This window comes from Engystomops pustulosus, chromosome 7, assembly GCF_040894005.1.
Source record: "Engystomops pustulosus chromosome 7, aEngPut4.maternal, whole genome shotgun sequence".
Classification (NCBI taxonomy): Eukaryota; Metazoa; Chordata; class Amphibia; order Anura; family Leptodactylidae; genus Engystomops; species Engystomops pustulosus.
The window spans coordinates 61174148-61192759 of NC_092417.1; positions in this window are offsets into that span (position 1 = coordinate 61174148).

Sequence of the window (18612 nt, forward strand, 5' to 3'; positions counted from 1 at the left end):
ATTGCATCAACCTTGTGGTTCTGTGAGATACAGAATCCGGAATTGGATTTTTATCCGCATCTCACATTTCCAACTATGTATTTATCTGCATGTATCTCTATTCCTGTAGCTCTCCAAACCACTAGCCATTAGAAAGATGAGATACTTATCTTTACTATGATACCAAAGGCTTGGCCATGAAATGTCAATCCCCCTAAATTAATAAGCTTATATGTATATACAAACTTAATTAGAACAAGCACAAAGACTCCCCCCCCCCACACACACACACACACTGATTTTTTTATATACAGTGCACCACTAAATAAATAATAATAATAATTATATTTTATATTGTTACCCCTGTAATAAATATTATATGTATTGCCCCCATAATTATTATATAAATAGAGCACAAATATATGTGTATTTGCCCTAAAATGTAGCTCATTACTGTCATGGTATATGTGGCAATATTGCAGTCCCAAACACAGCCACATGTATGAATTCGCTACTAAGGATACGCTATTAAAGTAAGACAGACTTAAAGAAAAAATACAAGTTATGAGTAGTGATAAAGCTAATCGGAAGTGGCAAATTGGGGTCCATACCAAATTCGGCAGGTTCTGGACCCACGGACCCAAAGCAGAATGTCGAAAATAATACATGCTTATAAATTTCCCTTTTCAGGGCAGTGTGAAGAACTGGATCTACTAATTGGCTGCTATTCACCTCACACCCATTCAAATGAGAAAGGGTGTCTCAGCCTTAAGTCATGGAGCAGTCACTAATGTTCTATGATAATTCTATTAGCTCGGATTTCTTGGGCCATACACCTGCCACTGTCCCGGGTGCACACCATCCCAGGGAAACGTTCCAGGGAAATTTGACAAGCAACCCGCTCATCACTTCTTATGAGAACTAGATTGTGTGAGTGGAACTTGATCCAGGGATTTATTATGATATATTTGCAAATCCATTCCATCTATGAAGTTGCAAATATTTTCATCATATATGGCTAATTGGTATCTGCCTCTTTGGGATTGTTTGCTTTCCTCTGAATGACTTTACTGTATTTTGGACTTGATGGACATACATTTTTTCTTCAGCCTGATGCAAAATATTACTATTGTCCAGTGATATGACCAAACAAGAAATGGGACAGGCACTACCAATAGATAAAGATAAATATTTAGTCCACGTATCCTAGGGAAGCATATGACCAACACAAGAACAAGAGAGAGGATACGTATAATGGACTGCGGTAATATAGAAAAAACTTTATTAATACATATGCATAATCACAATAACAACAAGACCATGAAATAAAAACACTTAAAAAGTACACCATGCAAGGTGTACTTAACCTCCCAGGACCTGTGTGTCCTGGGCTCCCCAGCCCAAAACCGACCCAATCAAAACGACAAGTGTCTACAGCAGGACAATAAGGAAAGTGCTAAATACAGCTGGAAAATATCAAGTTGCAGCAGGAAATATGTACATACATAAAGTGACCTGTGCAGAAAATAAACCAAACAGTCCTGTATGGAATAGCCTACATGCCTAGAGTATACGGTACCTAGTGTAGATCCATATAATGAGGTAAGGGAGGCAGGAAGGCAAGGTCGGAGTGGGGAGGAGGAGAGAGGAACGAACCCCACGCGTATCGTCACCTACTCCGGTGACTTCCTCAGGGGTATGTGGCTCAATACTGACGTGGTCCTGTATATATGGGGTCCACCCGCCCACAGAAACAGCTCCCACCCACACATCAACGTGTACTGAGAATACTGTTACCTACTGATTAAACAGCAGCAGACGGCTTGTAATCAAATGGATCGCGCATGTGCAGAAGTGAACTAGATCATGTGACCAATCACGTGATCAGAGTTCAAAAAAAAAAAAAAACAGAGTAAATGCGCCTGCGCTGTATCGCCGATTGAAGGTAAGTATAAAGTACGATGAAACAATCACATAATGTTTGTTCAAATGAACACAAATGTCACCATCCATGTTGCAAATTCTGGACATATAAAAAGAATATTGGTATAGTGAAGCAAGAACAGAGAGAGTCGAAGTCCTAAAATCAGGAAAAATGTGCTCAGTTATTTGGAAAGAATCAAAAACAACGTATGATAATGAGTCGCTGGTCACATGATCGTAGTTTGCTTAGATGAGAACACGGACGGGTAAATGCGCCTGCGCTGAAAAACTATATCACCTACATCGCCGATTATAGACAGCTGTGGTCGTATTTTTATCAAAAGGACAGATGCGTGAGTATAAAAAGTGCAATAATAAAGAATAAACAGATAACATGGAGAGAATATGTTCAAGTAAACACCAACGCGGAAGAAACCACCTATATTGAAGATACTGGATAGTGTAATGGGAAGAGAAAAAAGAAGGTCAAAAGTACTGAAGTGCAGAATGTATATTCTGTTTTTCAGAGAGAATAAATAACGACGTATAATCACTGGGTGATATATTATGACCACATGTGATAAAAATATGAAAAATGGTCTGGACAGTAACTATATTCCTACAGAGGGGTACAATGTTCAATGCGTTTGAACCCTCCTTTTAGGCGGCGGTGTGCCGATTCAATCAAATTATGCAATGAACAAGTGGTCATTAAACAGATCAAAGCCGTGCCAAACCTATATATATACCAATAGTTTAATAGAAATATGGTCCAAGAATTAAATAAAGAACCCCAAGCAGTCAAGACGATAAGGTATTGTGAGGTACAAACAGAAATAAATTGCCCAAAGGCAAGATGCCCAGTATTAAGCAGCAGAATGGAGAACTAAGAGAAAATATGTATGTCTATGGTGAAGGTGTTACAGCAAGTAATCAGCGAAGATAAAATTGGATCTGAAAACGGGGAAACAGGTAAGTAGTGGGCGGGGACTGATCCCATGGGCAGGAGGACCACCAAAGTCAAAAGAACATATATTGAAATCAGGTAACAAAGTATGCAGACTAACACGTAAGCGCAGCCCAACGCTTATCAGGGTCGGGGCTCGAAGGAGTAGCCACATGGTCATCACGGTAGGGCAGAAGGATATAAGGTGTCGAAAGGTAGAGCCCCACGTATTGGTTAATGATGACCATAATTAATATATCCTATAATAACCTCCAGGGGGAGAGGCTTGTAGCAAAGCTGGGTTTACAGGAGAGGACAGTCTGTGGATATCAAGGATCACAGTGTGCAGGTATGTAATGTCCCTTGGTCTGATGGTCAGAGCGTCCTAGGGTGAAGCCGCACATCATGGTTGGAGATGTCATGTTTAGAAATGCCATGGTTAAAATGTCCAGTAGAGGCTTCCGAAAAAAGAGGCTTGTGGCAAGACAAAGTCGGCAGGAGGAGGCGGTCTCTAGACATCAAGGTATACAGATGTATGGGGTCGCTCGGTCTGGTACGTAGACATCAGGCAGATCTCTGTGGGGAAAAGGGGTGGTGTCCTCAAGGTTTCCAACGAGAATAAATGTACTGAATACTAGAAAAGTATGATAGAAAAAACTTGTTTTAAAAATTATATATTTTTTTTTAATTATTTTTTATATAAACATTTGTAAAATGAATACAGTAAGAGTGAAGAGGGAAGAACCTGATGCGTGAAGGCTATGTGTGTGTGTGAATCTATACGCCGGCAGTGGTGAGAAGTACACTGTGACAGGAGGAGGTAATAATGAGTCGTGTGGCATGAGCAAGTGACCGAGGGAGTGTGCAGGAAGGAGGAAGGGTCGGTAGTCGATCCAGGATCCGTTAAGAGGGGAAGTGAGGAAAAGTGAAGACCCCAAATGAATATGGTGTGTGGTGCTAAGAAGAAGGTAAGTTGATAACTACCATGGAATACATACGTGATAGGACGGGACTTGTTCATCTGTAGGTGTATCTGTGCTGGTGGCTCCTTAAAGATGTGAGAAAGAAGGGGCATGGTGCCCAAATGTTGGCAGCTGCCATGTAAGTGCAAAATAGCACATGTTCCTGTGGAAAGATGAATAGTACATAGGACACGAAAAAATATATGTAGTTATGGTATAATGACCCAGAGAACAAACAAATGACCCACCTATGTAAAAGGGAGAGGGTCCATAAGTTAAAACATCCCATGGATTATGAGTATATGCTATTATAGAGGCCTATAGAACCCAGTGAAGAGAAGATCCTCATTGAGCCCTTTTGGCGCTTGACTATTGAGCGTGTAGATCCAACGGCTTTCACAGCGTAGGAGGGCCGGGGTATTATCCCCCCCTCGTTGATTGGGTCGAACATGGTCCAGACCTGTTACTTGGATCCCAGATGTTTTACCTTGATGGAATCTTCTAAAATGTTCCGCCACCGTAGATAGAGGTTTGTCTTGCTGGAAATGGGACGTGGCATTCACTACGGTGGACAGGTGTTGTTGCACCCTTTTACGTAGCTCCTGTGAGGTTTGCCCCACATAGACCTTTTTGCAAGGACAAGTAAGTGCATAAATAACATTCCGGGATCGACAGTTCACAAAGTTTCTCAAGGTAATCCGGTCCTGATTGAGAGGGTTGATAAATTCTTTTTTTGGGTTGTACAAGGGGACAGATCGAGCAGGATCCACAAGGAAATGACCCCTTTGTCTTTTCCCCTCTCCCTACATGTCGAGTCGGTCTTTCGAAATGGCTACGTGATAGGATATCCTTTAAGTTCTTGGCTCGTCGAGCTGTTAGGGGTGGTTTTGCCGGGGTGAAAATCTTAAGACGTTCATCGCTTCTTAGGATGTTCCAGTTCGCAGTGAGTAAAGAGCGAATCTTATTCCAATCATCACAGTATGTCGTTACCAGTCTCGGATGGTCAGCATTTTGTCTTTGCTGGGATCCTAGGATCCTAGGATCTATAGGCCTCTATAATAGCATATACTCATAATCCATGGGATGTTTTAACTTATCGACCCTCTCCCTTTTACATAGGTGGGTCATTTGTTTGTTCTCTGGGTCATTATACCATAACTACATATATTTTTTCGTGTCCTATGTACTATTCATCTTTCCACAGGAACATGTGCTGTTTTGCACTTACATGGCAGCTGCCAACATTTGGGCACCATGCCCCTTCTTTCTCACATCTTTAAGGAGCCACCAGCACAGATACACCTACAGATGAACAAGTCCCGTCCTATCACGTATGTATTCCATGGTAGGTATCAACTTACCTTCTTCTTAGCACCACACACCATATTCATTTGGGGTCTTCACTTTTCCTCACTTCCCCTCTTAACGGATCCTGGATCGACTACCGACCCTTCCTCCTTCCTGCACACTCCCTCGGTCACTTGCTCATGCCACACGACTCATTATTACCTCCTCCTGTCACAGTGTACTTCTCACCACTGCCGGCGTATAGATTCACACACACACATAGCCTTCGCGCATCAGGTTCTTCCCTCTTCACTCTTACTGTATTCATTTTACAAATGTTTATATAAAAAATAATTAAAAAAATATATAATTTTTAAAACAAGTTTTTTCTATCATACTTTTCTAGTATTCAGTACATTTATTCTCGTTGGAAACCTTGAGGACACCACCCCTTTTCCCCACAGAGATCTGCCTGATGTCTACGTACCAGACCGAGCGACCCCATACATCTGTATACCTTGATGTCTAGAGACCGCCTCCTCCTGCCGACTTTGTCTTGCCACAAGCCTCTTTTTCGGAAGCCTCTACTGGACATTTTAACCATGGCATTTCTAAACATGACATCTCCAACCATGATGTGCGGCTTCACCCTAGGACGCTCTGACCATCAGACCAAGGGACATTACATACCTGCACACTGTGATCCTTGATATCCACAGACTGTCCTCTCCTGTAAACCCAGCTTTGCTACAAGCCTCTCCCCCTGGAGGTTATTATAGGATATATTAATTATGGTCATCATTAACCAATACGTGGGGCTCTACCTTTCGACACCTTATATCCTTCTGCCCTACCGTGATGACCATGTGGCTACTCCTTCGAGCCCCGACCCTGATAAGCGTTGGGCTGCGCTTACGTGTTAGTCTGCATACTTTGTTACCTGATTTCAATATATGTTCTTTTGACTTTGGTGGTCCTCCTGCCCATGGGATCAGTCCCCGCCCACTACTTACCTGTTTCCCCGTTTTCAGATCCAATTTTATCTTCGCTGATTACTTGCTGTAACACCTTCACCATAGACATACATATTTTCTCTTAGTTCTCCATTCTGCTGCTTAATACTGGGCATCTTGCCTTTGGGCAATTTATTTCTGTTTGTACCTCACAATACCTTATCGTCTTGACTGCTTGGGGTTCTTTATTTAATTCTTGGACCATATTTCTATTAAACTATTGGTATATATATAGGTTTGGCACGGCTTTGATCTGTTTAATGACCACTTGTTCATTGCATAATTTGATTGAATCGGCACACCGCCGCCTAAAAGGAGGGTTCAAACGCATTGAACATTGTACCCCTCTGTAGGAATATAGTTACTGTCCAGACCATTTTTCATATTTTTATCACATGTGGTCATAATATATCACCCAGTGATTATACGTCGTTATTTATTCTCTCTGAAAAACAGAATATACATTCTGCACTTCAGTACTTTTGACCTTCTTTTTTCTCTTCCCATTACACTATCCAGTATCTTCAATATAGGTGGTTTCTTCCGCGTTGGTGTTTACTTGAACATATTCTCTCCATGTTATCTGTTTATTCTTTATTATTGCACTTTTTATACTCACGCATCTGTCCTTTTGATAAAAATACGACCACAGCTGTCTATAATCAGCGATGTAGGTGATATAGTTTTTCAGCGCAGGCGCATTTACCCGTCCGTGTTCTCATCTAAGCAAACTACGATCATGTGACCAGCGACTCATTATCATACGTTGTTTTTGATTCTTTCCGAATAACTGAGCACATTTTTCCTGATTTTAGGACTTTGACTCTCTCTGTTCTTGCTTCACTATACCAATATTCTTTTTATATGTCCAGAATTTGCAACATGGATGGTGACATTTGTGTTCATTTGAACAAACATTATGTGATTGTTTCATCGTACTTTATACTTACCTTCAATCGGCGATACAGCGCAGGCGCATTTACTCGTTTTTATTTGTTTTTTTTTTTAACTCTGATCATGTGATTGGTCACATGATCTAGTTCACTTCCGCACATGCGCGATCCATTTGATTACAAGCCGTCTGCTGCTGTTTAATCAGTAGGTAACAGTATTCTCAGTACACGTTGATGTGTGGGTGGGGGCTGTTTCTGTGGGCGGGTGGACCCCATATATACAGGACCACGTCAGTATTGAGCCACATACCCCTGAGGAAGTCACCGGAGTAGGTGACGATACGCGTGGGGTTCGTTCCTCTCTCCTCCTCCCCACTCCGACCTTGCCTTCCTGCCTCCCTTACCTCATTATATGGATCTACACTAGGTACCGTATACTCTAGGCATGTAGGCTATTCCATACAGGACTGTTTGGTTTATTTTCTGCACAGGTCACTTTATGTATGTACATATTTCCTGCTGCAACTTGATATTTTCCAGCTGTATTTAGCACTTTCCTTATTGTCCTGTTGTAGACACTTGTCGTTTTGATTGGGTCGGTTTTGGGCTGGGGAGCCCAGGACACACAGGTCCTGGGAGGTTAAGTACACCTTGCATGGTGTACTTTTTAAGTGTTTTTATTTCATGGTCTTGTTGTTATTGTGATTATGCATATGTATTAATAAAGTTTTTTCTATATTACCGCAGTCCATTATACGTATCCTCTCTCTTGTTCTTGTGTTGGTCATATTGTCCAGTGATCTTAGCATTATTTGCATTAGAATTTATTTGCATAAATGGATTAGCTCCCACACATTTTTAACCCCTTCCTGCATTTGGACGTTTCCCTGAACGTCCTGTTGTGGGAGGGGGAGTATGAAGGGGCTCATTGGTGTTTGCTGCATTATGCGGGTGTTCACCATTTAAATGCTGCGGGGTGGCGGGGGCATATAATGGTGGCGGCGCAGGGGTGCCACCAAGTTCCATTCCATCCGCGTGCTCAGTGACATCATTGTGGGGTGACGCTTGGTGGCCAAGACAGCCAGGAGTTTAAGTCAAATTCAAAGGCCTATCTTTAGGCAGCATCTGTAACGATCTGTGAATAACAGACTGATACGGATGCAGTGCAAAATCCCTGTATACTGCAATACAGTATTATTCCAGTATATGGTGAGAGTGTTCAGACACCCTAGGGTTCAGATACAGTAAAAAAAAAAAAATTAAAGTTTAAAAAAATAAAAAATACAAAAAACTAAAAGTTCAAATCATCCGCCTTTTGTAGAACTGATATTAAAATAACTACAAAAGTAAAATCATAAACATGTTAGGTATCGCCGCGTCCTAAAATGCCCAATCTATCAATATATAAAAACAGTAATATTAGCGTCAGATTAAGAAAGAATTTTTTTTTATATACAAAAGGTTTTAATTTTTTAAAATCTGTTAAAACATAATGAAACTTGTGATCGCACCGCACCAAATAATACATTTGAGATGTCATTTGGAGTTAAAGTTGCAAAAACAGGGCCCACAAAAAATGTGTTTTTTTGCTAATTTTACCACATTTGGAATTTTTTTCCAGCTTTCCTTTGCACATAATGGAATATTAAATAACATCACTAGGGAGGACAATTTTCAGCGTAGAAAATAAGCCCTCACACAGCTCTCTACACAGAAAAACAAAAAGTTATGGATTTTTGAGGGTGGGGAGCAAAAAATGGAAACTGAATAACGAAAAAGGGTATGTAGTGTTAAAGAGGGCCTGTCACCAGGAGAAGCTTACTAAAGTTTCCGATAACGCTAGCAGTGTAACACTGCGGCATATGCTGTAGCACTAGGAGTTGCTTACTTTAGTGCAGTTTTTAGAGGTGACAGGTCCTCTTTAAGGGGCTAAAGGTAGCTATTATCAATTCTGTAAAATCAGATGCAAGATTAGAAGAGTCTTCTCTGTTTACACATATTTATATGTCTATAAAAACACATATTGCATATCTTAAGATAACTTATAAAAATACCCTCAATCTAGCAACTATATCCAACTGATGGCATCTGATACATGAGGCGCTACTGACACAGAATCTGGCAGTAATGATGTTTTCAGTAAACAAATCCTCCCAAAGGACAATACTGATTAAGATGTTTACCGGCCCCTGATGCAAGACCCCACAACATTTCTCATGGTTAGGTAGTTGTAAAATGGTTTTCTTACCTTAAGTGACTATAGGGATTTGTTGTACAACAATGAGGCTGCAGCTCGCGTGTGAAAGCTTTGTAATGCTCAGTGGCACAAGGACAATACTTCTGCATGACTTTCTTTCACGTTTTGTGAGTAATTACTTAACGTTACCATTTGCATTGCACTTTTAATTTGAAAGTCTAGAATCTGTTAAATAAGTATCTTTGCTTTAGGGAGAAACATGACTGGGGCTAAGCAATGTAAATCACATGGAAATAAGATTGGAAAGTATTAAGAAGCTGAAAGAGAAACTATCATTACCCTGTTTAATCCTATTTTCCTGTATAATATGGACTGAAATAATGGAGGGAATTCCAACTACCGGATTCAGTTTCAATAATTGGAACTGTATTTGTGGTATGTAGAAAGCCATGTTGTATCTCAATGAGTCTTCCTACATGAATTCCAGGAAGCGCTTTCTAAGAATGAATGTAAAAGAGCTCATTACTTGTTACACTATTTTGGATCCTTGTATCCCCTCACCTGCTTGCCATATATACCAGGAACGCAGAGTGTGAGCAAAAGCAATACCAGGAACGCAGAGTGTGAGCAAAAGCAATTTACCTACAGTGCAATTTCATGTCCTATATGACCAGACTCCTGTTAGATTTCTCTTTTCCAGTGCCCTGCTATTAATCCCATGATGCCTCAGAATGTGCTCACAGCTAAAGAGAATACCATCTGTGCCTGATAGAAGGACATTGTAATTATTTTTCCCATTATATTTTCCACCAAAAAACTAACACATTATTATAAAGTAAGGGTGGCTGCACTTAACTCATTAGCAGTAATCCCTTACAGTCCATGCATACAGGTGATCACTGAGATCATATGAACCAACTGAGGAGAAGGATCCGGTGAACTTTCAGATAGAAAATAGCAGCAGCTAAATAAGGTCATAAATTGATAATTATGGATATTGAGGAGAAAGGGACAAAATGACACTGGAAAAATACAGGTTAAATTCTATATATAGCCTTACACATATGACATTTATGGGGGGGGCACTTTTTAATTTTAACTTCATGCAACATGCTCTGGGTCAGGCAATTTTGCGTTGCTTTCCTATAGATTTCATTTGAGGAACAAAAATAGTTGAACAAAAATGCCATAAAAACAGTTAGCTTGACTGGCATTTTATATGATTTTTAATTTAAAGAGAAAAAAAATCTAGTGGAAAATGTAGTAAAAGAAGGACCAAGTAGAAACTGTCAGGAGAAGATGAAACTTGGATACATTACAAATGGATTTTTCACAATATTAAATTGCTTAGATATCACAGTTACATCACATCCTTTAACTGTTTTAATTCCATTATTCGTTTAATATGAAAGTTTATGTTCCAATTTAAAGTGTAACTGCACATTCACCAAACATTTGACACATTACACACCTGTCACAAGTTTTGATCGGTTAGTCCTGAGACCCCCATGATCACTGAAACAAAGAGGCAGAAGCCGTACACTGTCTTTCCACATTATTCACAAGCCTCTCATTCAGCCAAGCCATTCCCTACACTGTACTGAAGAGACCCAACCAGGTTGAAACAGTGCTGTCTGCAGTTGGGAGTCTGTTCCTTCTGGAATAGATATACTGGTTTGGCTTAATCCCACATCATGTTCTTAGGCTTCTTGTAAACCATACTTGATGGTAAGGGGGCATTGTTTTCCATTTCCCACCTTGGAAAACATTTTGCATATTTCCCACATTAGGTGAAGACAGGTTCATAAAGTCTTGAAAGGTCAGTAGTTTCTTGGATTCACTGCATGTGATTCGTAATTTGTAGCCTATTTGAGCCACCCCATCCACCGTCATATTGACTTACATTTTGGTTCACCATATTTATCTAAATGTTTTTTTATCATACTTGATTAAATTTTATAAGCCAAGATTAAGAGCAAAATGCAGAAAAATTGATGTAAAGAAGGCCCGAGGCCCTCCTACATAAGTAGGACCTACAAACAAATAATAGACTGTGTAAGAACAGAGCTGTATTTGGCTTCAGGTACTTGAGAACCTGAACCAAGGGCATCCGGTTACGTAGTGGGCATCATCGGGAGAATGAACTTTCTTCATTTTATTGTTTTCTTTTTCATTTTTTGGGCAGACTGCAACCAGTGTGTCATAAACTGAAGGAGAGAAGACAGAGGGGTAATAGTTCATAGGAATGGGTTACACATGGTAAACATCTTTAAATGACATATACCACCAGAGATTATAAACCAAGAACACTTACATTCAGGTGTATGCCCCCTCTAGCAGGATCTGCTCTTCTTTTAGCTTCTTATTACCTGCTTTTTAAAAAAAAAAATAATAATAAAGCTTTTCAAGTTATGCAAATGAGTCTGAGGGGCTCCAGGCTCCATAAGTGTTAATGGAGCCGGGAGCTCCTCAGGCTTATTTGCATAATGTTTAAAGCTGTTTTTTTCTTTAAAAAAAATTGTAGATCCAGCCATAAACGTCACACATCTGCATGTCAGTGTGCTTGGTTCAATCCTTCATCCTGGTTATAGATGCCCTTTAACATTGGGATGTTAACAATTGAATGTAACTAAGAGATCTTATTAACAAAAATACCAAATATAATTTTAATTACTTAGAAACATGATTATCATAATTGTTGAGAATAAATGGCCATTTTCGGGGTGCATTTAGTCCCTATGTCAGCGAGAGTGACTCCAGTCACTAAAGGTTAATTCTTTATGAGTCTTCATAGCATTTTACTCTATATATAAAGTAATACTTCAAACTTTCTTTTCAATGTGCATGTCATACAAGCCTCACTAAATGTTATTGAAAGATACAAACAATACAACCTTTACCCCTCCATATGACATTCCCTTAGATCCTCAATAGATAGCATTACTATTGAAAGTATTGTTTACTAAGACCATTGCAGTTGCAGACATAACATTGTGCTTCCCTGGGGGGATAGATTTACAGTAACTCCAAATAGAAGGTCCTGTTGCCGGATTATATCAACACGAGGCTTTGTAAACACTGTGTAACAAAGACATTATATTAGCATAATAATCTCTCCAGTAGAGACAGAAAAGATGGCTGAAATGCAAGCGAATTGTGTAGCAGCTACTGAAAGCAAGAGCGAATGTGAACATGCAGAGCTGAATGACTAAGCACGCTGGGCCAACTGATTATAGGTAAACCGCAAGGCTCAGACAAGCTTTTTTTCCCCTTGCTGGTTCACGACAAAACATTAGTCATCTCAATCATTGGGATTACTCAAGGGATGAAACACTAGCTACTCAGGCCACTGGCTATGCATCCATACCTGGGACTAATTATAATAAAATAAAGAATTGATCGAATCACATTAGGAAATTGACAGCCACAAGAATGAGAGGTCAGCATAGCAAAACCAGAGCTAAAGCTTAATAAACTGACCCTTACCCCACTAATGGAAGATATTTACATAGCTGCAAACTGAAATCTCATTGAGGGCCATTAATAGACCACACTGCGGCTAATGTGTTTCATGGTCAAAAAAGTATGTTGTGGACAAATCAAATTATAAAGCCACTTACATTTACCTTCAAAACTAAACCTTAAACACACAGGCAAACACTAAACATTTGAAATAAAAACTAATAAAAATAAAATAATAAAGTTACGTTAAAACCAAGCACATCATTGTTTTTCTTGTAAAATTCTCAATAAGTTTGATGTGTTACATGCCCCTCTTCCCAATAAAGTTGGATTTAGAATGACCGGCTTCAAAATGGTCCGCATGGTCAACACCCATCTTGAAAACTTTCCCCTCTCCCATATACTATCACCAACCATTCCCATTTTATTTATGTGTATCCATATAAATTGCCCATCCTGTGTGTATATATATATATATATATATATATATATATATATATATATATAGCGTGTGTGTGTCTATATATATATACATATATGTATATATATATATATATATATATATACAATTATTTGCAGCTGTATCAAGATAAGATAGATGTGAATATACATTGGATGGTATGATTATATGGTATAGTAACAAAATAATTTTAACCTCTGGGCATCAAAGGTCTCCAGCCGTGAGTGTAGCGACACTTGCGAACCATTCTAGTGCTAATGCACTCTTCTAAATGTCCATTTAAGGCTGGGTTCACATTGCATTTTTGATATACGCTAAGCGTATATGTAGGGTAAGCACGCAATGTATATGCTTAGCATATCCATTGCAAAGTAGTGGCAGAGGGAGGCATAGTTGTTTCCTCCGTCTGACCACTATTCTTCCCATGCGCCAAAAAATGCAGGACAGAAAGACTTAGCAAGCTATGTCTTTTCATCCTGCAGCCTGAGTGACGTATTCACTCAGCAGAGGCAATAAATCGCTATGGGGAGTGGAACTTATTGCATCTCTCCCCACAGCCCCACAGAGCGCATAGGTCACTCAGCAGGAGGGAGGACCCGGTGATGTCACTCTCTATATTAGGACAGTGACATCACTGGGGGAACACCCACACTCAGGGGGAGGATGCTTCCCCGGGCGATGTATCCCACTGTTGAGGCATACAGTGGAATACATCTGTGCCATACGTTGTAAGGACCCATCAGAATCCTCCTGACGTGTCCTTACAATGTATGGCACAGAATGTGATGCGAACCCAGACTAAGACAGAAGGACTTGAGGTTTGCTGTACCCTGTGCTTTCTCGGCTGAGATTGTCTCTCCAGTTCACTCCCTTGTTGGCAAACATTGGAAAAGATGGGACTCAGTATCACAGTACCATTCACAGTTTTCTTGGGTTTAGTTAAGAAAGTACAAAGATCATTCAATTTGATTGGGCTACAGCTGAGGAAATGAAGATGTTCAGATCACAGATAAGGGAATTTTCTGAAATAAACTGTATGTTCTGCTTGGAAACAACTTACAGCGTAGACAAGGGCTTCCTATTGTGGTGCTGGTATCTCTAGGTGCATATTTAATAGCAGTGCACCTTGGGAAGATTTACCAGTGTATCGCACATTAGACCAGTGAATACTACGGATAGACCAGTAATGTAGTGCGCTAGATTTATCAATGTGCCTGATGCTTGATCTGGAGTAGTTGAAGACTTTGGAGTTGTACTATGCATCATCTATTAGCTATTAGACTTCCAGTGAAGTCATGCCCCCTTTTCTTGAGACCATGCCCCTTTTCTGCACAAGTCAAAAAATTGCCTAAAATGGTCTAAAACCCTTTAAAAAAATGAAGCGCAAGACTTCTAGCATAGACAGCTTGATAGATGATCTCCCTTTTGTACTGTGTAGCAGTTGTTAAAGAGGTTGTCCACTCTCAGCAAATGATTTGTGTATGGAAAAGCTATATATTTTTCCAATATACTTTCTGTATCAATTCCTCACGGTTTTCTAGATCTCTGCTGGCTGTCCTACTATCTTTACTTCCAGTGGACAGAATCTGTCCATGGTCACATGTTGGACACGAAAAAGCACAAGCCATTATCAGGGTCGGACTGGGGTACCTGGGGCCCACCAGTGAAATTTATTTTGGGGGCCCACCTACCACTACATAGAAATATTCTGGGATAAGGGAATTTCTAAGCACTAGTGGGGGCAGTGAAACAAAGGATAAACTTTCTTTATTAAGTGCCCCCCCTCCCCTCCATATTTTGTTAAGGCCTCCATCCCTCCCCTCCATATTTTATTAAGGTCTCCCCCCTCCCCTCCATAATTTTATTAAGGCCCCTCCCCCTCCATAATTTATTAGGGCCCCCCCTCCCCTCCATATTTTATTAAGGGCCCCCCTCCCCTCCATAATTTTATTAACTGCCCCCCCTCCCCTCCATATTTAATTAAGGGCCGCCCTCCCCTCCATAATTTATTAAGGGTCCCCCTTCCTCTCCATAATTTATTAAGGCCCCCCTCCCCTCCATATTTAATTAATAATTTATTAAGGCAAAAAAAAAATCACTTCCCCTGATCCTGAGTCTCCAGTCACTGGTGCTGCTGTGAGAGATGAGCGGCTGCGCGACAACGTCACAGCGTGGCCGGTCATCTAGGGCCTGAGTGCGGCGTGCGCCGGAAAGTACCCAGCGACATCGCACTCAGTGTTTCGCCTGCAGCCAGTGATAGTACTTGATGCGGCCATTTCTGGCCGCATCGAGTACTATTGCATCGACTGGCAGGGCCCTCAGTTGCATCCGTTCGGAGGCCCCTGCCATAGTGACAGGAGTCGGGGCCCACCGGGGGATTCCCCAGCCCCCTGGTGGGCCAGACCGACCCTGGCCATTATTATCACAGAGAGTAATGAGAGCCGTGTGATAATAATGGCTTGTGCACCTGCCTGTCCATCACATGGGACAGCTTCCTATAGAATGACAGCAAGCAGAGATGTAGAAAACCGTGAGGAATTGATAATGAAAGTATATCGGAAAATTGTATAACCTTTCCTTACACAAATCATATCAGTTATTTGCTGTAAGTGGACAACCCCTTAAAGTTCACAGATGCTTTCAGATATTATTTTTCAACATATAAATCAAAATGTAGAGACAAAATAAAGGATTTATTCTGTTTGTATTAATCACCCACTAGCGGTAGTGTTGGAGGAACAAATCCTGCTGGTCTTCTGTCATAAATACGGTAAATAAGTACATAATTAAAACTGAAGGCACAAATGGTAACTGTGGGCAACTGAGTTTCAAAAAAGCCAAGCATAACGTTTTTTGTAATTTTTTGTTATCCAAAGGGATCAACAGAACAGAGAACACAATGCAGATGTGACGTCAGTCTAATGTCTGTTATATCTGTTCCTTTTTTATTACATTGCTCATCCCTATGAAATGAGGCAGTATGACTCAATATTGTATATTATAAATCAATCGTGTTGGGCTTGTCCCTTTCTGACCTCACTGAAACCAATTATGGCCGTATAATTGTAACAATAGCCCCATGAGGACTGGAGTGCTTAAAGAGCATTTTAGTTCTCAATTACTTGACCTAATAACCCATTTCTCTTTAGGGCTTCATCTAAGTTTCATATAACATCCTTACCTTTACAGAAGACCACCGTATGGTCCGCGTCAGTGACAAAAATGATTGATGCCTTTTTTTCAAAGACCCAGCACCTGCAAATGTTTTCCAGTCTCCAGGAATGGGAATACATTATAGTGGATCCACACAAAATGATGTGAATGCTGTATGTTACTCATGGACTGCTAATATCTGACATAATATTATAAAGTAATCTATTAGTAGTAAAGAAATAGACTTACATTTTTAGTAGAAGCTTCTAAGAATCTGATGCCAAGTCTAAAGATATTGGGGATTACTTATCATTAGGCAGTTGGCACAGTTCTATGTCTGTCTTATGAGCTCTGCTGCGCGTCAGATTCATTAACCTCTACACGCTCCGTGCCGTCATATTACTGTAACGAGGGCTTTGCGACAAACACCCACCGCTAGCACTGATCGCGGGTGGTAGCCTATTGATTGCCGGCGGCAAAGTCTGCGGGTGTGTTAGCTCCACCCACTTGACGTGACATCACCGGGAAGCAGCAATTAGTTGCCATGACAGACTCGGGCTTTGGAAGATGCAAGGCTGTATGGTTTCAGTAGGACATTGTAATGAATCATGAGTAAAAATGACGTATACCACAATATAGTAGTATTGCAGTATATGGTAAGAACAATCAGACTGTCCAGGGCTAAAGTACCCTTGGGGGTCTCAAAAATAGTACAAAAAATGTTAAAAAAAAGTTTCCCAAAAAGTCTGATCTATCAAAATATAAAAACGGTTATTCCCAGCTGTGAACCCCATTACGGGAAATAGTGCCCAAATATCCAAAACTCCACTTTTATGCCATTTTATATCACATAAAAAAATGAATAAAAAGTGATCAAAAGGTTGCACAGTCTTCAAAATAAAAAAAATTATGTATTACACAGCTCAATACACTGAAGTATGACAAAGTTATTACTGTAGCATAAGAAGATGGCAAAAAAATGTGTACACATTGGGGGTCATGTGTCTTATTTATTTATTTTGTATAATTGAAACTTTTGGTAGGTTTTTTTTGCGCCTTATGTATGATCATTTCTTTTTTCTGGTGATACATGTTTAGTTTTTCTTGTCCTGGCTGGTGCAACTTTTGGCTTTTTTTTCAGACTTTTTGTTGCAAATGTCTCAAATGAACCTGGACACAAGACATGTGAGGGGGTTATGTACATGAGAAGAAACTACTGTAAAATTTGGATTTGAGGAGGTGGCCTGCATTTTAAGCACTCTAGCCACACCCCAGGGAGATGACAACATATGAGGGTGTGGTCACACATGGCGTTTGGGATTTGTTTTTCAAAGCATCGCAGAAACGCATGCATTTTACATGTTTCCATGCATTTGGTTGGTTTGAAAGTGTTTCTCTTAATTTTTGGAATTGTAAGTAGTGTAAGTAGCAGTGTTAACATTTTAACAGCTGCTCACAGTTCCAGCAATGAAGACAAAAATGCATGGTAAAATGTAAAACGCATGTGTTTCTGCAATGCTTTTAAAAATGCAATGTAAATGTCATTCTCTCCCTGGACAGGTGCAGATTTGTGCCTAAAAAGTCACAAAAGTAAGCAAAAAAAAGTGAAACACAAGTAAAAAGTTACACTGCACAAGTTGCAGATAAAGGTGCACATCAGAAACAACAGCAAAAGTTGCAGTGAAAAGTTGTGAAAACACAAAAAGTCGCAAAAAAAGAAAGAAAAAAACAAGCAAAAATAAAGATACACGTCCCCGATTGTTTTACTTTTTAAAAATGTATTAAACACATTAAAACCTATATAAATTGGTATCACTGTGATCATACCAGGCCAAAGAATAAAGCAGAGTGCTCAAAGAAAGTCGTAAAAACTGTTCCCACAAGAAACTACCGCAAATGCGTTTTTTCGCCACATTTGAATTTTTTTCCAGATCCCCAGTACATGGAATGGAATAATATATAATATCACTGAGAAGTACAATTTGTTATGCAAAAATTAAGCCCTCACACAGCTCTGTACACGGAAAATTTAAACATTTATATATTTTTGAAGCTGGGGAGCAAACAATGATCGAAAAAAGGCTGCAACTCAAGGGGTTAAAGTGGCTGTGGCCCTTTGATAAATGTTCTTAAGCTGTACTTGCTGTCTGGGATTTTATTTTAAAAAGTCACAAAAATGTTGCTGTGCGTGGCCCTACACTAGCAGTAGTTCTATGTTTATGCAGGTATAGTGAAGTGGTGGAAATAGTCCTGTACGTAACCACAACGCAACGCATGGCAACGAAAAAAAAAACACAACGCAACACTTTTTTAAGCTAAAAAAGTCTGGCAAAATCA